The sequence below is a fragment of the Triticum aestivum genome, chromosome 2D (genome assembly GCF_018294505.1).
Source record: "Triticum aestivum cultivar Chinese Spring chromosome 2D, IWGSC CS RefSeq v2.1, whole genome shotgun sequence".
Taxonomy (NCBI): domain Eukaryota; kingdom Viridiplantae; phylum Streptophyta; class Magnoliopsida; order Poales; family Poaceae; genus Triticum; species Triticum aestivum.
Window position 1 is genome coordinate 219,658,216 of NC_057799.1, and position 21,024 is coordinate 219,679,239.

Below are 21,024 nucleotides of genomic sequence, written 5' to 3' on the forward strand. Positions count from 1 at the left end.
ATCCATACATGCTATGCAATTGTTATTGCCATGGATAGCTTCACAAATATGCCATCTTGCTGTAGGTATGCTTGGTTTGTCATGCATTGCTCTGTAGTGAGTGCATAAAGCTCACAAAGAGGCCTACAAAGAAACCTGATAACGTAACTTGCTATGTTTACATGCTTGCCATCATATTTTCTGTTCATTTTTGGCTTATGGTTAGTAAGGGACTTTTGTCACGTGCATTTAGTAGAACACTACCATGCCTTGTTTTGCTATGTTAAGTTTCTGTAGCATGTTGATGTCGTGCTCTGAACATTGCTACCTGATGCTGATTTCTGTCATGTCCAGTTTTTCACCAAGTCTGTGAACCTGTAATCTTTTGCACTTTTGCCATGCTTGTTTGAGCTTGATATGTTGTGAACTAGCCGTAGCTCAGTGTTCATCTTTTGTCAAGCATCGCCTGTAGTTTACTGTCATGTGCTTTGTGGCTATGTTGGAGTGCTGTAGCATTGTCACTTGTTGCATTTTAAGTGCTATCTTGCTGTATATCGCAGATTAGTGTCATTCTTGTTTTGCTTGCCATTTGCAAACCATGCATCCGATTCCGGTGATCTTTATATCGATTTCGACCGAAATCATCTCATCTTTCCAGTGGCATGCTTGGTTTGCCAAGTTACTGCCATGTTCATCATTTTCCTTCCGGAGCACGCATATGCATCGCATATCATATCTTGCATATCATACATGTTCTGCATCATGTTGCTCGCGCATTCCTCGTGATTGATTGTGGTTCCATTTGCTTGTGTTCTTGTCTTGGGTAGAGCCGGGAGACGAGTTCGTGAACGAGGAACCTGTCGAGTACGCTTACGAGGATCAAGCCTTCGACAACTCTGAAAACCTTGCAGGCAAGATGACCACCCCTCGAAATCACTTCTATCTTTGCTATGCTAGTTGTTCGCTCTATTTCCATGCTTGCTACCTATCACTTGCTATATCATGTCTCCCATTTTAGCCATGTCAGCCCTAACCATCCTCTCCTAGCAAACCGTTGTGTGGCTATGTTACCGCTTTGCTCAGCCCCTCTTATAGCGTTGCTAGTTGCAGGTGAAGTTGAAGTTTGTTCCATGTCGGAACATGGATATGTTGGGATATCACAATATCTCTTATTTAATTAATGCATCTATATATTTTGGTAAAGGGTGGAAGGCTCGGCCTTATGCCTGGTGTTTTGTTCCACTCTTGCCGCCCTAGTTACTGTTATACCGGGATTATGTTCCTTGAGTTTGCGTTCCTTACGCGGTCGGGTGATTTATGGGACCCCCTTGACAGTTCTCCTTGAATAAAACTCCTCCAGCAAGGCCCAACCTTGGTTTTACCATTTGCGACCTATACCTTTTTCCCCCGGGTTTTCTAGAGCCCGAGGGTCATCTTTATTTTAAACCCCCGGGCCAGTGCTCCTCTGAGTATTGGTCCAAACTGTCAGTCGCCGGTGGCCACCAGGGGCAACTCTGGTCTGGCCTATCGGAAGCTTGGATAATCCGGTGTGCCCTGAGAACGAGATATGTGCAGCTCCTATCAGGATTTTTCGGCACATTCGGGCGGCTTTGCTGGTCTTGTTTTACCATTGTCGAGATGTCTTGTAAACCGGGATTCCGAGACTGATCGGGTCTTTCCGGGAGAAGGTTTATCCTTCGTTGACCGTGAGAGCTTATGATGGGCTAAGTTGGGACACCCCTGCAGGGTATTATCTTTCGAAAGCCGTGCCCGCGGTTATGAGGCAGATGGGAATTTGTTAATGTCCGGTTGTAGATAACTTGTCACTTGACCCAACTAAAATACACCAAGTGCGTGTGTAACCGTGATGGTCTCTTCTCGGCGGAGTCCGGGAAGTGAACACGGTCTGTGTTATGTATGACGTAAGTAGGTGTTCAGGACCTCTTCTTGGTCATTGCTAGATGACGTCCGTTCCATTGCTTCTCTTCTCGCTCTCATTTGCGCAAGTTAGCCACCATATATGCTTTTGCCGCTGCAGCTCCACCTCTTGCACCTCTTTGTCCTTTAAGCTTAAATAGTCTTGATCTCGCGGGTGTGAGATTGCTGAGTCCCCGTGACTCACAAATTCTACCAAAACAGTTGCAGGTGCCGACGATGCCAGTGCAGACGATGGCGTCGATCTCAAGTGGGAGTTCGACGAGGAACGGGGTCGTTACTATGTGTCTTTTCCTGATGATCAGTAGTGGAGCCCAGTTGGGACGATCGGGGATCTAGCATTTGGGGTTGTCTTATTTTCTTCTGGATTTTGACCGTAGTCGGTCTATATGATTGTATTTTGAATGATGTATGATGATATTTATGTATTGTGTGAAGTGGCGATTGTAAGCCAACTCTTTATCCCATTCTTGTTCATTACATGGGATTGTGTGAAGATGACCCTTCTTGTGACAAAACCACTATGCGGTTATGCCTCTAAGTCGTGCCTCGACACGTGGGAGATATAGCCGCATCGTGGGCGTTACAAGTTGGTAATCAGAGCCATCCCCGACTTAGGAGCCCCCTGCTTGATCGAATCGCTGGCGTTGTTGAGTCTAGAACAAAAATGTTTTGAGTCTTAGGATTATATATATCGGAGAGTAGGATTCTTTTTACTCCTCAGTACTGGGGCGGGAGTTCGGGAGTATTGCCATAACTTGTATAACGGATGTTTTTCGAAGGTTGAGGTAAACGATTTCCGAAGGTTTCTTGGTTATGTGTTGACGGATGGATACAGCTGGATCTAGGGATTGTTAGTTTGGGTGATATATATTTGTGTCCCCTGTATCCCCTACACCAGATTGCATAACCAGAAAGTTTCGGGAGTTTATAAGTGGGAATTCAAGTAGCCTTAGGATTTCTTTCCGACAGACGCATGATATGAGATTGGGGTTCGACGTCTATTGGTCCGCCTGTATACGGTTGATTTTACAGTGGTCTCGTTGTGTCTTAAAGAGTCCATGGCTTTGCCGACTCGGGGACGCTTCGTATGTCATGTGCACAGCCTTGTACATGATGGTGCTGTACGATTGAGCCCGTGTGGGCCCCACCACGAAAACTTCGGACGAAATATCTATCATATGTTTGTTCCGGCTTATTCTGCAAGCCAATACTTTGTTTTATTTTGTAATGTGGTATTCGAGTTACTTCGAATTCATATGTTCATTCCATATCTTTTGCAAGTGGCTTCTCAACTTATGGAAGTGTGATGATTTACTACGGAATTCATTCGTTCATCTTCGTTCGAATGTTTATTGTGAAGACTATATGTTGCAATTTCTATCCGTTGATTCTACTTATCTTTTTGTCTATCAAGATGCTAACGGATGTCACCCTCTTCAGGATGGCTCCACCAACGCGTCAGAATCTGGATCGCAATGAAGGGAGTCAAGCGAACCCTCCGCCACCACCTCCACCTCCGGAGGCATGGCAAGCAATCATGGCAGCCACCAACGCCAATGCTCAGATGATTCTGCAACTCTTGCAAGAACGTACTCAAGGGCAAGGCAATCAAGGCAATCAAGGTCAAGGCAACAATCAGTTTCACTTTGCCACTCTCAACCAGTTTCTCGCAAATCAGCCAAGTCTTTCAGCTACTGTGCCGAGGCCACGGATGCCGATGATTGGCTCGTGGACATCAACAAGCATTTTGAATGTAGCAATGTCAGGCCTGAGGACTTTGTCAAGTTCGCTTCTTTCCAGCTCAAGGACCAAGCTGCTGATTGGTTTCAACAATACAAAGATTCCAGAGGAGGTCGTGTGATCACTTGGACTGACTTCTGTTGGGACTTCAAAGCGCACCACATTCCACAAAGTGTTGTTGAGAGCAAGCGTGAGGAGTTCCGCAATCTCAAGCAAGGAAACATGTCTGTGTATCAATATAACATTCAGTTTTAGAAACTTGCTCGCTTCGCTAAACAAGACGTTCCTGATGAGAAGAGCATGATCTATCACTTCAGAGGTGAACTTAAAGAGGATCTGCAGTTAGCTCTCGTTCTTGTTGAGCCTACTCACTTTGATCAATTCTACAATATGGCACTGAAGCAAGAGGCTGCTCAGCTCAAGTGTGAGGCTTCTAAGAAGAGAGTTAGGGACGCAGTTCAGTCTTCTTCTTCCTCACTTGTGACAGCTAAGCAACAGAAGTTCTGGTTGCCTCCTCCTCCTCCGTTTCGTCAGCCTTACCAGCAGAAGAACAAAGGTGGCCATGGTTCTTCAAACTCTTCCAACTCTGGCTATCAGAACAAGTCTCAGAATCAAGCTCCAAAGTCCAATGCTCCTTATCACCGTCCACTCTCAGAGGTGACTTGCAACAAATGTCAGCAGAAAGGTCACTATGCGAACAAGTGCTTCAACCAGAGGCGTCTTCTTCCTCCTCCTCCTGTCAGATCTTCTAGCAATGCAGTGGTCAAGCATAATCCAAAGTTTGCAAAGGTGAACATGATGAATGCAGCCCAAGCGGAGGAATCTACTGATGTGATAATGGGTAATCTCTCAGTTAATGATATTCCTGCAAAAGTTCTTTTTGATACTGGTGCATCGCATTCTTTCTTGTCATACCCATTTGCATCGAAGCACAATGTTGACACAGAGATTTTATCCAAAGTTATGCAAGTTGTTTCTCCGGGTAAGCTTTTGTCGTCTAGTTTGGTTACTCCCGATGTTACCATCAAGATGGGCGACTATGCATTCCAGTCTTCTCCAATTGTTCTTGGTGACTCGGATATTGATCTTATTCTCGGGATGGACTGGCTTTCTAAGCACAAGGCTCAACTTGATTGTGCTGCCAGGGAAATTCAATTGACACACTCGTCTGAGGATGTGATTATTTTTGCTGCTCGTGATGAAACCATTCGGTTTTTCTCTCTCAATGAGAAGGGCGAATTGGATGCCATCTCTCAAATTCCAGTCGTTTGCGAGTATCAAGATGTCTTTCCAGAAGAGCTTCCGGGTATGCCTCCTCATCGGCCAGTTGAGTTCGTTATCGAACTAGAGCCTGGCACTGTACCCGTTTGCAAGCGTCCATACAAGCTTGGACCAAACGAGCTGAAGGAATTGAAGAAGCAGCTCGATGAACAAGAACGTCTGGGTTTGATCAGACCGAGTTCTTCTCCATGGGGTTGTGGTGTTCTTTTTGTCAAGAAGAAGGATGGCACGGACCGACTTTGTGTCGACTACCGTCCATTGAACAAGAAGACAATCAAGAACAAGTATCCACTTCCCAACATCAATGAGCTTTTTGAGCAACTCAAGGGCACTAAAGTATTCTCGAAGCTTGACCTTCGTATGGGTTATCATCAGATTCGCATTCGTGAAGAAGATATTCCCAAGACAGCATTCAGAACAAGCTTTGGTTCTTATGAATATACTGTCGTGTCTTTCGGCCTTGTCAATGCTCCTCCGGTGTTCTCTCGGATGATGAATTTCATCTTCAACCCCTATATCAATGAATTCGTTCTGGTGTATCTCGATGATATCTTGGTCTTGTCCAAGAATAAGCAGGATCATGCCAAACATTTGCGATTGGTGCTCGACAAGCTCAGAGAGTATCAATATCTATGCGAAGTTCTCCAAATGTGAGTTTTGGCTCGATGAAGTTCTTTTCCTTGGTCACATCATCTCTGCCAAAGGCATCGCTGTTAACCCCGAGAAGGTGTCCGCAGTTCTGGATTGGGAACCTCCTCAAAATGTCAAGCAGCTCCGCAGTTTTCTGGGTCTTGCAAGCTATTGCCGGAGATTCGTTGAGAATTTCTCCAAGATTGCAAAGCCTCTTTCCAACCTCCTACAGAAGCATGTGAAATATGTCTGGTCTCTTGAGTGTGACGTTGCTTTCAACACTCTCAAAGAGAAACTAGTCACAGCTCCTGTCTTGACTCCTCCTGATGAATCCAAGCCGTATGAAGTCTTTTGTGATGCTTCTCTCCAAGGTCTCGGTGCTGTGTTAATGCAAGAGAAGAAAGTTGTGGCTTATACTTCTCGGCAGTTGAAGCCCAACGAGAAGAACTACCCCACTCACGATCTTGAGTTGGCGGCAGTTGTCCATGCATTGATTACGTGGAGACATCTCTTGTTGGGAAGACAAGTGGACATTTTCACTGATCACAAGAGTCTCAAGTATATCTTCACTCAGCCCAACCTCAACCTCAGGCAGACTCGATGGGTCGAAATGATTCAAGAGTACAATCCGAGTATCGAATATACTCCAGGCAAGGCCAATGTCATTGCAGATGCTTTAAGCAGGAAAGCTTATTGCAACAGCTTAATTCTCAAGCCTTTCCAACCGGATCTTTGTGAAGCTTTCCGCAAGCTGAATCTCCAAGTTGTTCCTCAAGGCTTTCTTGCCAACCTCTTAGTATCTCCTACTTTGGAAGATCAAATTCGTGAGGCACAACTCCTTGATGCCATGGTGAAGAAGGTGAAACGTGGTATCGACAAGGGTCTTTCCAAATACAAGTGCTATCGCATTGATGACAGAGACACTTTGTTCTTCGAGGACCGGATTGTGGTTCCGAAAGGTGATCTAAGGAAAGTCATAATGAACGAAGCGCACAATTCTCTCCTTTCCATTCATCCTGGAAGTACGAAGATGTATCATGACCTCAAGCAGTCATATTGGTGGACTCGAATGAAGCGAGAAATTGCTGAATTCGTGAATGAATGTGATGTCTGCCGAAGAGTGAAAGCAGAACACCAACGACCAGCTGGTCTCCTCCAACCTCTTGCTATCCCAGAATGGAAGTTTGATCATATCGAAATGGACTTCGTGACTGGATTTCCCAAGTCCAAGCGCGGAAATGACGCTATCTTCGTTGTCATTGACAAGCTCTCTAAAGTGGCTCATTTCCTTCCTATCAAAGAATCCATCACAGCAGCTCAGCTGGCAGAGCTCTACACCTCCAGAATTGTCTCCTTGCACGACATTCCACAATTGATTTCTTCAGATCGTGGAAGCATCTTCACCTCTAAGTTCTGGGACTCCTTCCAGAAGGCCATGGGCACAAACATTCGCTTCAGCACAGCTTTCCATCCTCAAACTAGTGGCCAAGTCGAGCGAGTCAATGAAATTCTTGAAGATATGCTCAGGGCTTGTGTCATTTCCTTTGGCATGAAATGGAAAGATTGTCTTCCATATGCTGAATTCTCCTACAACAACAGCTTCCAAGCGAGTTCGGGCAAGGCCCCATTCGAGATTCTCTATGGCAGAAAGTGCCGTACTCCTCTCAATTGGTCAGAGACTGGCGAACGCCAACTTCTTGGCAATGACTTAATCACTGAAGCTGAAGAAATGTGTAAAGTCATCCGTGATAATCTCAAAGCCGCGCAATCGCGTCAGAAGAGCTACTATGATAGTAAGCATCGTGATTTGGCTTTCGAGATCGGAGACCATGTCTACCTACGCGTCTCTCCAATGAAAGGCACTCGTCGCTTCGGTATCAAAGGGAAGCTTGCCCCTAGATACGTGGGTCCTTTCAAGATCATTGGCAAAAGAGGCGACCTCGCCTATCAACTTGAGCTTCCTTCCAACTTCGCGAACGTGCACGATGTGTTCCACGTGTCACAGCTCCGCAAGTGCTTCAAGACGCCTGAGCGCACTATCAACTTCGAAGAGATTGACCTCCAAGAAGATTTGTCTTATCATGAGCACCCAGTTGCTATTCTTGAAGTAACTGAGCGCAAGACTCGCAACAAGTCTATCAAATTCCTGAAAGTGAAGTGGTCGCACCATTCCGACCGGGAAGCCACCTGGGAACGCGAGGACCATCTCCGTTCCGAATATCCGGAGTTCTTTCAGTCCTAGATCTCGGGACGAGATCCTCTCGTAGTGGTGGAGTGTTGTAACACCCCGCATGTAACTTGCCATATTTGTAACTCCGACTTTTGCCATTTCCGGCTATGTGATATGTTTTTTCCCTCCGTTGTCGGGTTTTGTCTTTCGTTTTGTATTTTGTCATGTCATGCATTTTCATATCATGTCATCATGTGCATTGCATTCGCATACGTCTTCGTCTCATGCATCCGAGCATTTTACCCGTTGTCCGTTTTGCAATCCGGCGCTCCTATCTCCTCCGGTGCACCCCTCTAGTTTTCTTTCGTGTGCATGTGTCAAACTTTCTCGGAATGGACCGAGGCTTGTCAAGTGGTCTTAATATACCACCCGGAGACTATCGGTCAAGTTTCGTTCCATTCGGAGGTCGTTTGGTACTCCAACGGTTAACCGGGCATCCGCAAAGTCCATTTGAGTGTCCAGCAAAAACCCCCTCCAAAACCAGCCCAAAACCCACCAAACTCTCTTCCATGCTCTAGGTCGTTCGATCACGATCGTGTGGGCGAAAACCGCACCTCATTTGGAGTCTCCTAGCTCCCTCTACCTATTTATAAGTGGGCATCCCGAAAACGAAATCGCAGTCTCCCGTAACCCTAATTTTCCCTCTCCGCGGGCGGACGCGTCCAGCGCCCGCCGGACAAACGCGCCGCCGCGCCCGGCGAACCAGCGCCCGCCACCTGTCCTCCGCCGCCGCGCGCCGCCGCGGGCCCGCGAGGCCCGAGGCCGGCCCGCCCGTCCCCGCGCCGGGCCCGAGCGCCTCCCTCCCGGCCAGCGCCTGCCGCCGCCGAGGCCCGCCGCCGCCTCCACACCGGCCGGCCCCGCTGCCGACCGCCGCGTTCCCCGCCGGCGCCGCCTTCCGCCGCCCGCTCCGGCCACCGACCGCCGCACCTCCGGCCCCTCCTCCCCTCGCCGGACCGCGCCTCCCCGTCGCCTCCTCTTCCTCCCGCCGGCGACCCAGCCCCGATCGGGATCTGGATCAATCCCTGAGGTGAGGCCCGTTGACTCCCCCCCCCCAGCCCCTCTTTTTCTTCCAAGTCCCAAAATTCCATCAGCAAGTGCACCTGTTCCCAATGCGATAACTTTGTGCATGTAGCTCTGATTCGCGCGTATAATATGTCAAATTGTTCGGCTCGTGATGCTCTTCATTTTGTTCAATTGCACCATTTTCATTAGAGGTCATCTTGACGCCCAAATCTTCGTTGGGAGAGGGCTAATTGCTGTTAATCTCTGGTTCTTATCAGAACTTGGAGATTTGTCATTTTTGTATCATTTATTCTGTGCATCGTTTGAGCATGAGCTCTACATGTGTTTTGAAGTATGCCATGCCATCTTTCTAGTGGTGTAGTCCATGTATTTTGGTGATCTCTGTGGTGACTAGCACAAGCATGCAAAGTAGGCCCATAATAATTCTGATTTCAGGGACAGTGATTTCTCTAAGTCCTTGTCTGCTGTAATTTTGTTGCCATGTAAACTTGATGCTACAGAGAGATCCATGCATATTTTGGAGATGTTCAGTAAGGATGTTTTGTAGCTATAGTTGTAATTCATCCATTCCTGCAATTGTGTGCAATTATGGAATGCCGTAGCATGACCCAATCTTGATCTACTTTTGCTACAAAATATTTCTGGCAGATTCTTAACATGATATGCATTTTTTTCCAAGCTTATTGTAGTTGATCCATACATGCTATGTAATTGTTATTGCCATGGATAGCTTCACAAACATGCCATCTTGCTGTAGGTATGCTTGGTTTGTCATGCATTGCTCTGTAGTGAGTGCATCAAGCTCACAAAGAGGCCTACATATTAATATTTCTGCCATGCTATGTTTTCTGCCAAGTCTGAAACCTGATAACGAAACTTGCTATGTTTACATGCTTGCCATCATATTTTCTGTTCATTTTTGGCTTATGGTTAGTAAGGGACTTTTGTCACGTGCATTTAGTAGAACACTACCATGCCTTGTTTTGCTATGTTAAGTTTCTGTAGCATGTTGATGTCGTGCTCTGAACATTGCTACCTGATGCTGATTTCTGTCATGTCCAGTTTTTCACCAAGTCTGTGAACCTGTAATCTTTTGCACTTTTGCCATGCTTGTTTGAGCTTGATATGTTGTGAACTAGCCGTAGCTCAGTGTTCATCTTTTGTCAAGCATCGCCTGTAGTTTACTGTCATGTGCTTTGTGGCTATGTTGGAGTGCTGTAGCATTGTCACTTGTTGCATTTTAAGTGCTATCTTGCTGTATATCGCAGATTAGTGTCATTCTTGTTTTGCTTGCCATTTGCAAACCATGCATCCGATTCCGGTGATCTTTATATCGATTTCGACCGAAATCATCTCATCTTTCCAGTGGCATGCTTGGTTTGCCAAGTTACTGCCATGTTCATCATTTTCCTTCCGGAGCACGCATATGCATCGCATATCATATCTTGCATATCATACATGTTCTGCATCATGTTGCTCGCGCATTTCCTCGTGATTGATTGTGGTTCCGTTTGCTTGTGTTCTTGTCTTGGGTAGAGCCGGGAGACGAGTTCGTGAACGAGGAACCTGTCGAGTACGCTTACGAGGATCAAGCCTTCGACAACTCTGAGAACCTTGCAGGCAAGATGACCACCCCTCGAAATCACTTCTATCTTTGCTATGCTAGTTGTTCGCTCTATTCCATGCTCGCTACCTATCACTTGCTATATCATGTCTCCCATTTTAGCCATGTCAGCCCTAACCATCCTCTCCTAGCAAACCGTTGTGTGGCTATGTTACCGCTTTGCTCAGCCCCTCTTATAGCGTTGCTAGTTGCAGGTGAAGTTGAAGTTTGTTCCATGTCGGAACATGGATATGTTGGGATATCACAATATCTCTTATTTAATTAATGCATCTATATATTTTGGTAAAGGGTGGAAGGCTCGGCCTTATGCCTGGTGTTTTGTTCCACTCTTGCCGCCCTAGTTACTGTTATACCGGGATTATGTTCCTTGAGTTTGCGTTCCTTACGCGGTCGGGTGATTTATGGGACCCCCTTGACAGTTCGCCTTGAATAAAACTCCTCCAGCAAGGCCCAACCTTGGTTTTACCATTTGCGACCTATACCTTTTTCCCCCGGGTTTTCTAGAGCCCGAGGGTCATCTTTATTTTAAACCCCCGGGCCAGTGCTCCTCTGAGTATTGGTCCAAACTGTCAGTCGCCGGTGGCCACCAGGGGCAACTCTGGTCTGGCCTATCGGAAGCTTGGATAATCCGGTGTGCCCTGAGAACGAGATATGTGCAGCTCCTATCAGGATTTTTCGGCACATTCGGGCGGCTTTGCTGGTCTTGTTTTACCATTGTCGAGATGTCTTGTAAACCGGGATTCCGAGACTGATCGGGTCTTTCCGGGAGAAGGTTTATCCTTCGTTGACCGTGAGAGCTTATGATGGGCTAAGTTGGGACACCCCTGCAGGGTATTATCTTTCGAAAGCCGTGCCCGCGGTTATGAGGCAGATGGGAATTTGTTAATGTCCGGTTGTAGATAACTTGTCACTTGACCCAACTAAAATACACCAAGTGCGTGTGTAACCGTGATGGTCTCTTCTCGGCGGAGTCCGGGAAGTGAACACGGTCTGTGTTATGTATGACGTAAGTAGGTGTTCAGGACCTCTTCTTGGTCATTGCTAGATGACGTCCGTTCCATTGCTTCTCTTCTCGCTCTCATTTGCGCAAGTTAGCCACCATATATGCTTTTGCCGCTGCAGCTCCACCTCTTGCACCTCTTTGTCCTTTAAGCTTAAATAGTCTTGATCTCGCGGGTGTGAGATTGCTGAGTCCCCATGACTCACAAATTCTACCAAAACAGTTGCAGGTGCCGACGATGCCAGTGCAGACGATGGCGCCGATCTCAAGTGGGAGTTCGACGAGGAACGGGGTCGTTACTATGTGTCTTTTCCTGATGATCAGTAGTGGAGCCCAGTTGGGACGATCGGGGATCTAGCATTTGGGGTTGTCTTATTTTCTTCTGGATTTTGACCGTAGTCGGTCTATATGATTGTATTTTGAATGATGTATGATGATATTTATGTATTGTGTGAAGTGGCGATTGTAAGCCAACTCTTTATCCCATTCTCGTTCATTACATGGGATTGTGTGAAGATGACCCTTCTTGCGACAAAACCACTATGCGGTTATGCCTCTAAGTCGTGCCTCGACACGTGGGAGATATAGCCGCATCGTGGGCGTTACAGGTAAGTTACGAAAGTACCCCCACCGATTTGAGGCGGTTCTTTCGGTTCAGGGGTACCACGGGCATTTCGCGTGTCGGGATTTCACAGGAGGTGGGAGTTTTTGCGCGCGTTGTAATATTGGAATAGCAAGGCGCGGGTTGAGATGGAGGGAGTTGTCGGAGCACAACGAGACAAAGATATATCTTAAATATTTCGGGCTAACAAGGCGCGGGTTGAAGAGGCGGGAGTTTCGCAGCATGATAGACAGAGACGCTAGCTTGAATTTTCGGCATAACAAGGCGCGACTTGAAATTTCGGAAGAACAAGCTTAACGAGTACCCAAAAAAGACAATTTGCACCTCAACACGCACAACACACACACAAACACCATTTAGACTAGAGTAAGGTACACGTGCATTGCACGCATGAGATTTGGCAACCAAATTATGAATAAATACCACATTATAGCATGCAAGCTTTGAGTCATATATGCATGATGTAGATGTTCGTTTAATTCTTATAGTTCATTTCATTCAAAATCATCTAGTTTTTATAAGAAAGCTAATCTATTTTAAGATTCATGGAATTGTGCGTCGTAAGACATAAAGTAAAAACAAATAATGGCAAATCATGTAGAAAAACATTTGGGCAATTCTGATACGGAAGATTCTAGAACAAATAAGAAGTGCTTGTGTTTTGATGTTTGTGCATTATGCTTAAGTTTGGAGTCTTCTAGATTATACATGTGGCGAAATCTGGTGGAGTCTAGATGATATCCAACGGCCAGTAGTGCTCAAATTTGCCATCTTTGGAGCATCGGATTCACCTCATCCAACGACCATCTTTCAAAGTTAAAGTTACCCGCACACAATATAAAAAATATAAAATATAATATATATATAGGGGTACAGATATAGATATGTGATGCGAAAGCCGCCCATCATCTCCAATTAGAATAGTGTGTCCATGCACGGATGCGACGTGGCCAAATGATGTCTGCCATCAGTATCTCAAATTCAAATCAGTCTGACCTTGTTCAATGTGTATACATTACAACATGCTCGTTTCCAAACCACACCGCGCAGATCTCTGTTATATTCATGCATGCATGGGTTTCAAACATCAGGATCTCTTATTCAAATATTTGAATTCAACTTTACATTGATTATGACCTCACCTATTCTTTTACAACCACACAGTAGTCTTCTCTTTATAATTGTACCACTAACTTTCTCTCGTGCATGCATGCACACACACTACCAGTCGGCATTATCCATCGCACGCATACAATCTTTTTCTTCAGGTCGGTCTCCCATGAAGGCACACACCCACACACATCCCCCTCTCCATCATATCGGGCATTCTTTATCTCTCACGCGTGCATGCGCAACGATCGATGTTCCTCTATGTATGTGTGTATATAGCTAGGTCTTTCATAGTTTTCCACACAAACCGATCAATCGATATATCCAGTGAGGTCTCACCCTCTTTCCCACGTCCACATCGATCAATCTATACCTCTCTATATAGGATTAACATATATAGCTAATACACCCACATTAATTATATATCCAACGTCCCCCTCTCATCATCCATGCCTTCCGCTTCATCTCTCAGACGCGTGCACAATGGCGAAGACAGGGGGCAGTAAGGGCCCTGCCCCCCCCTAACATCACTATATATCGAGGCTAATATGAATGTGATCATTAGACAATTGCTGCTAAAAATGGTTTAAGTTCATGAATTGACCCTCCTCGTAAAGGATTAGCAATGCTTGGCCCCCTAGCTCATTTATTTTTCATGGCTCCGCCACTGCGCGCAACAGCGCACGTGTTCGCCCCCTCTCTCTAAATATCGATCTCGCACTTGTGCATTCCTTCATAGTCTCCCTCCACTCGGCCCCTCGCACCATCTTCTAGCCCCCACCGGATTTTGCCACATGTACAATCTAGCAGACTCCATGGTTGAACTTAAGCATAATGCACAAACCTCAAAACAACAGTGGTTCTCTTTTGTTCTAGAATCTTCCGTATCATAACTGCCCAAACTTTTTTTCTAGTTGAATTGCCATTATTTGTTTTTACTTTATGCTTTACAACGCACAATTCCATGAATCATAAAATAGATTAAGGGCTTCTTTGATTCAAAGGATTCTCAAAGGAATTTTGGAGGATTCTAATCATTAGGAATTTTTCCTATCTTGGTTGTTTGATTCGTAGGATTGTAAACCATAGGAATTTTTCCATATGATTCATTTGCACTAGATTTCATAGGAAACATCCCATCCACTCAAACCTCTTTGAAAGAATTCTGCGTTTTTTCTATGCACAATCAAACACTCGTACAATCCTGTAGGATTCAAGACGACATTCCACTATAATCCCATGTTTTTCCTATTCCCGCGTTCTTAGCTTTTTTATAAAAACTAATTGATTTTGAATGAGATGAACTATAAGAATTAAACGAAGGGCTACATCAGGCATATATGACTCAGAGCTTACATGCTATAGTGTGGTATTTATTCATAATTTGGTTGCAAAATCTGATGCGTGCAATGCACGTGTACCTTACTAGTACTTCGAGTATGTGCAAAACACGTAAATTAGAATACCAATGGCACGCTACACAGTGTCTCTCTTACAGTTCATGAAGCCACGTGGCACATGTGGAGGCGTTGTCGCGACCTCCTTGCGTGGATTGATCACAGTGATGTGCTGCTGGTTCCAGAAGAATGTACTCGTCCTCCCTGAGCCATACTGGCGGTACATGCACGAAGCGAAGATGTGCACGCACGCCACGCACGCACTCATTCCCTCGCACGCACACGCGGGTACACGGGCGGACGCAATTTTGTACCAAGATCCACCCCATGTGATAATTTGACGCGTGTAAAGTCGTTCACTTCATTGATGGTCAATTAATACAGCGCATGCAAATTGAGTGGACGTGAGGGCGGAAGAAAGACATTATTACTCCACTGCGCGCATGCGAGTAGTTAAATCGTGGGTTGCTAGTAGTACTTCCATTGGTCTCCTTCGTATTTTGTGCCAATTTTTGACAGTAACATAATATTTACGCATTTGAGCAGTGTAGTACTTGAAATTTATGTTCCGCTAAACTCATCGGGAGCCGTTTCGGGCCTCGAAACCAAAACCATCAATTAATCTTTACCTTGTTCCCATCACATTCGAAAGCCTGCTCACACCTACTAGTACGTACCAAACCTGAACGTGTTCCCACTATGCAGGTATTAGTACTAGTGCTAGTACTTAGGTTATAAAAAGGGGAACTACCTAACCGAAAATTACTCTACCTTTCCTCCTCATAAGTGCTTCTTCTTCGTCCGTCGTTGCCATGGCCGGTGAGCAGAGCTCTAGGTTGAGAACTACTCGTAACAAGGGAGCGGCAACCAAGGCTGTGGAAAAAAAAGAGAGGGCTCGCCGCCATGCAGAGACCTCAAAAGATCTCTCATGGGCAGGCGATGGCTCCCAGGAGCGCCCTAGCCGCGGAGGCGAACATGCCGAGCCGGCGGAGCTGGAGTCGTTATCCCTCGACGGCATGCCCGATCAGCTCAATAAGCAGAAGGAGTTCATCCAAGGCTTGATGGAGTTGCTGAAGGAGAGCCTCGACGACATGCCCGCTGAGCTCAATCAGCAGGGGGAGCTGACCGCCGGCTTGGTGATGCCGCTGAAGAAGAGCATTGCCTCGGAGAAGAAGGCGAGCGGCGAAATCCTGCGACTTCAGAAGGACAAGGAGAAGCTCTGCCACGAGATTGACCCGTTGAAGGAGAAGAACACCGGCTGGAAGAAGTTGCATGAGAATAGTAGTTCCTCGATGAAGATGCTGCAGGCCCTCGTCATGGAACAGAAGGAGGAGTTGGCGAAGCTCCGCATCGAGCACCCGGCTGCTGTCAAGGTACGTAATGCGGCCGTGGAACAGATGATGAAGGCTCGCGTCGAGAAATCCCGCGTCATGGACAGAATGAGGAAGATGGCGGAGGAGACGTGCAAGGAGATGGAGGTCGTGGAGGCGATGAAGAAGCAGTTACGACTCCGCGGCGAATTAGATCATTTGGGGTGATAATCTTCCTTCTTCTTTTGCTCCTGTGTTTCATCTTTTGCTTCGGGTGTTTCGCCGCACGTGTCACGTTCTCTGCGAGGCATGAATAGAACAATGTTTTTTTGAGGGAATGAATAGAACAATGCTAACAATGAGATGACTAGCAAATTAGATCATTTTTTATCGCCATATGGCACTGGGCTGCCGTGTTTCGTGCTCCTCCGTCGCAGTACTACTCCAGTGGAAAACTTGAGTATACCGCACGGTTCTTTGCTCCTCCTCGATCAGGTCGTCGGTGCATTTATACGAGCAGTCAAATCACAAGGCCCCGCCTTCCAGCAGTAATGAGCCGTCAAATCACAAAGGCCCTCGCCTCTCGTGAAACCGACCAAGCTAGACTGCCCCGCCCTCTAGCCTTTTAAAAAATGTATACTTTTGTACAACAGTAGTATCGATGGATTGCGCCATGGAGCAAAACTTGAAATTAAAAAAAGGTGGTACATATAGAGAGCGCTCGTCGCCAAATTATGCATATAGTACTATTAAAAAGGCTAGTCACAATAATGGTGTCCAGCACAACCCACCCCTCAAATAAAACTAAGAGGGTGCTTGGATACGTTTTAGTCCCATGACTAAAAGTAGTGGGACTAAAACATGCTAGCCTCACCCATGCTTGGATCCAAATACTAAAAAGGCTAAAATCAAGTTAATGAGCATTTATTATCCTCCAAACCCTCCAATCCAGAACTCGCCTGTGTTAAAGGAGAGGAGTTAAATGAGTAGAGAGAGGACTAATCCACATTTTAGTAGGGGTACCCCTGACTAAAAATTTTTAGTCTCAAGACTAGTTTTAGCCCCTCTTTAGTCAGGGGTGCTTGGAACTTTAGCCTCTTAAAGAGACTATTTTTAGTCAGACTAAAATAAGTCCCTTGGATCCAAGCACCCTCTAAGCATCCTGGAATTCTTTGACAAAACTAAGCACCCTGAAATTCTTTGACAACTAAACTGCTGGCTATATGATGTTGGCCATATATATTGTACGTATATAATGTGAAGAAACGAGTGGTAGTACTATACCAACTAAAAGATGAAATGTAAGAAATACTAGTATGTACGTACTGAAGAGTTAAAGTAACGAGAAGAAACATAACATAGTTCTGCTGGGGGCTCAGCACAACACACCCCTCAAATTAAATTAAGCACACCTGAAATTAAACTTTGCAACTATTCCGGTAGACACTGCATTAGAACCACCATGAGCAACGACACTGCCACCTTACTCGGAGTCCTCGTCCACGTCCTCGACTTCGTCCTTGTCCCTCTTCCTCTTGGCCGATACTTCTTTGCTTGAACCGCACACTTGGCTGTTGCTCTTCATCCAACCCTTGTAGATATTGAAGCAAAGGTAGCCATCCATTGCAGCGTAGTGGATGTGGTCTATATCTAGTACATTCCGCTGCCATGCATGACGATGAAACGTGTATGGAGGTTTCTCCAGTTTACCGTACGAAGGATGAACCATGGCTCCTGCCAGGGTCAGCATTGAAGGCTGACGAGAGGACACCAGCCGATTCTTCTGGAGGTCGAAGGTGTTGCCTACAACGAGGCCTATCCGACGCAGGACTTCTTTGTCGTTACCAAAGTCTACAGTAACGAATTTGACTAGGTTGCTCTCGAGGAAGTCCTTAAAATCCTGGCACTCAACGTCGGCATGGCATATGTGGTAGACCAAGCATAAGTCATGCACGCAAACCTGGATCACGGCGGGCTTCTTCCTCTCTTCGTCCTTTAGATCCTTCTCTCGTCCCAGGACTGTGGTGTACTCAACATCTAGCCCAGCGACCCACTCATCATCTGAGTCTTCGAACATGCGTCTGAAGCGAGAAAGGCATCCTTTCACCGTCGCGGAAGAACGGGTGTAGATGACGTCGAACTCATCGCCGGTGATGGTTCTAACCTTGTACTCACCGCCGATCGTGGAGATTTGGGACGCCATGGATTTGGGAGGAGGGTTAGGATTAGTGGAACTGCCGTAATGTGAATGGACGGGACGACTAGGAGCGAACCGCCGTAGTATTGAAGGACGTGCGGGGACGAGTAGGAGCGAACTGCCAGCGTGCGAACGGCAGGGTAGTGGCTTTCCATTCTCCCATGATACGGGCTTCCGAGAGCCCTTGGATCTGAGATCGAACGGTTGCATGGCGTGATTCTAGACCTATGGGTGAATATCCTATCCTGGAGGGTTATTCTGCAAATTTTCAGCAACTTAGCATGCGACCGTTTGATCTCAGATCCAAGGGCTGCCAGCAGCCCGTATCATGGTCGCGCCTACCACGACCGTCGCGTCGCTCGCGGTCGCGCCCTTGGAGATTTAACACGGTGCGTTAGGCTATCTGATGTTGGCATGTCATACATAGTCATCACTTAGTCACTCATACTACAACAAGGTTGGCTATAAGGTTGGCTATAAGTGTAATTTTTTTACTCCTCTCTATCTCTTTCTTCGTACTCCCTCCGTCCCATAATATAAGAACGTTTTTGACACTAGTGTAGTGCCAAAAACGTTCTTATATTATGGGACACAGGGAGTACTAGTATTTATTGCATTTGCCAAGGAGTGACCTCTTCCAATGAAATGGTGTTGCTAAGTTTGCTTCATTTAATTAGCTATAGACTCAAAATTGTCTTTTCACCTAGGTACGCGCTTAGCACCGTTTCTTCCTTGGGTCACCAAACTAGTCTCTCTCTTCTTGATTAACTTGCCACATCAGACTTTATGCCTATGTGGCAAGCTTAAGCACCTGTAGGAGCAAGTAAAAGTAAGTACAATAGTGCGCTTTACATGGCATTTTTGCATATGTGGAGGAAAGAGAGGCAAGGAAAAAGTGGAGAAGTGGGCTCTCATGCAAGAGCCAGCCTCTACTACATGGTGGAGCATTGGGAGAGGCACCTGTATGGAGGTGGTCAGGAATCGGGAGACTCACGCCGGTCGTAGCGCCGCAGTTAAAATGATAATGGCAAGTCAAATCACGGGGCCCCACCTGTCCAGCAGTAACTCGCTGTCAAATCACACAGCCCTACGTTTGCAGCAGCCTACTCCCTCGTCTTCTCGCGTCTCTGTCGAACCGACTAGGCGGAACTGCCCCGCCTACCGCGCAGGAAAAGCCCCGCCCTCGACTTTTAAATAGTATACAGTATACTAATTTTGTATCCATGGATTGCGCCCGCGCCATGGAGCAAAGCGTCTAGAAAACGGCGGTACACATGTACGGAGTATACAGCACGCCCGTCGCGTTCGCGTCGCACCCCAGACGGTCGGTCGGTCTGGCACGCTGCTCTCCGAATGGAACGCGCGTCATATTGCGTTTGCACACACATGTGGGACGGCAATTGAGAACCGACCATAGGCACACTCCCCGGCCCCGCAAGTCGGGTGACTTAATAGAAGAGGGAGACGAGCGATAGTACTAGAGAAGTGTTGTACTACGTTGGTGCCTGGACGATCCCTGCAAGACACGGAAGATCAGTTCGTCCATGCATGTGACCAGACTCCAGCAGACACGCCTGGATTGGCTATCGTCTACATATCGTGCAGGCTGTGTTGTACATGGCTGTAGTTGTGGTGAGAAATCTAAAAAAAGGTTTCTTGTCATCTCGCAAAATTAGGTGTCATGTGCTTCGGATCACTGCGAGGGTTAAACAGCGACAACTGAGTTGGGCTAGTCATTGGGGGCACATGCACGAACAGTGACTACTCGGCTGCCATCTAGGTCAAGCCGGCTATGTTAATTAGGACATCTATCGACGGACCCCTTTTCTACGAGTTTATCTTTAATTTGAGCTTTGTTCCTCGTCTAGTTTGTCCGTCGGGATTCATGTTGTCTCCTTTGGGCAGTGAGGTTATGATTTCTTGTCATGTGGCATTTTTTCGTGTTATATGTTATAATCCGGCGCTTCAGATCAAAATGACGACAACTGCGCCTCCGGGCCACGTGCATGAAGACTTCTCGACAGTCATTGACGAGGTCAAGCCGGCTCCGGTAGACAAAAGAAAACTAGTACTACTCCACTATATAGGCAGGAGCCTCCGCGCTTGCTTGCTAGTGTTGCTCTCTTCACACTGTCTCGGCCTCTCCAGATCTAAACACGACAGCGGTGGCCACACTCTCTCTCTCTGCTCACCGCTGGTCACAGATCCAGCCGGATCCTCTCCGCCGGGGAAGGTCAGAAGGTGCAACGTTCACGCGGTCGTCCTCGGCGACGGCTCTTACCCACTGCTGGGCGCGTCCCGATCAGCCTTCCTTGCCGTTCTCTCCCAAGCACCGCTGGCGAGGGAGGGCCTCCGACCCCTTCTTCCTCGCTGCCGTAGTGTGGGCAGATCCGGCCTCCCGCCGCCCACCTAGCGACATCCCGGCGACCATCAGGTATAACTTCCTTCGAAACCGGCCTTGCTCTACTTCCCGAGCTCCTGACGTCGCTGCATTTGTATCTTTTACTATTTCTCAGGCCCCCTCGTAGATAGGATCGATCGGCTGTTCGAAAACCACCTAATTTTTTTACGTTTAAGAGGTAAAACTAGTTCATGCACTCGAATCTAGTACTACTTGGTTCAAACAAGGAAGAAAGGGGGTGGGGGTGGGGGAGGATTTGTTACCTGAATCTAGGACTTGGTCGAAAGAGGAAATAATGGGGGCGAAAAGTAGCAGAGACTGGCTATCCAACTGGTCTCTAGGTCTAATAGGGAAATAAAGGGAAACACAGTACAAACTCAATATAAACCCGATCTATTGGTTGAAAAAGGAAAGAAAGTGGGGACTGGGGGACAAGTCAACAGAGTAAGTCCAGCACTAGATTTGCTAGCCTCACACAGTATAAGGTGGCTATACCGAACAAAAATGGGACCAACCCAGATATCCTGTTCTGATGTTTGTTG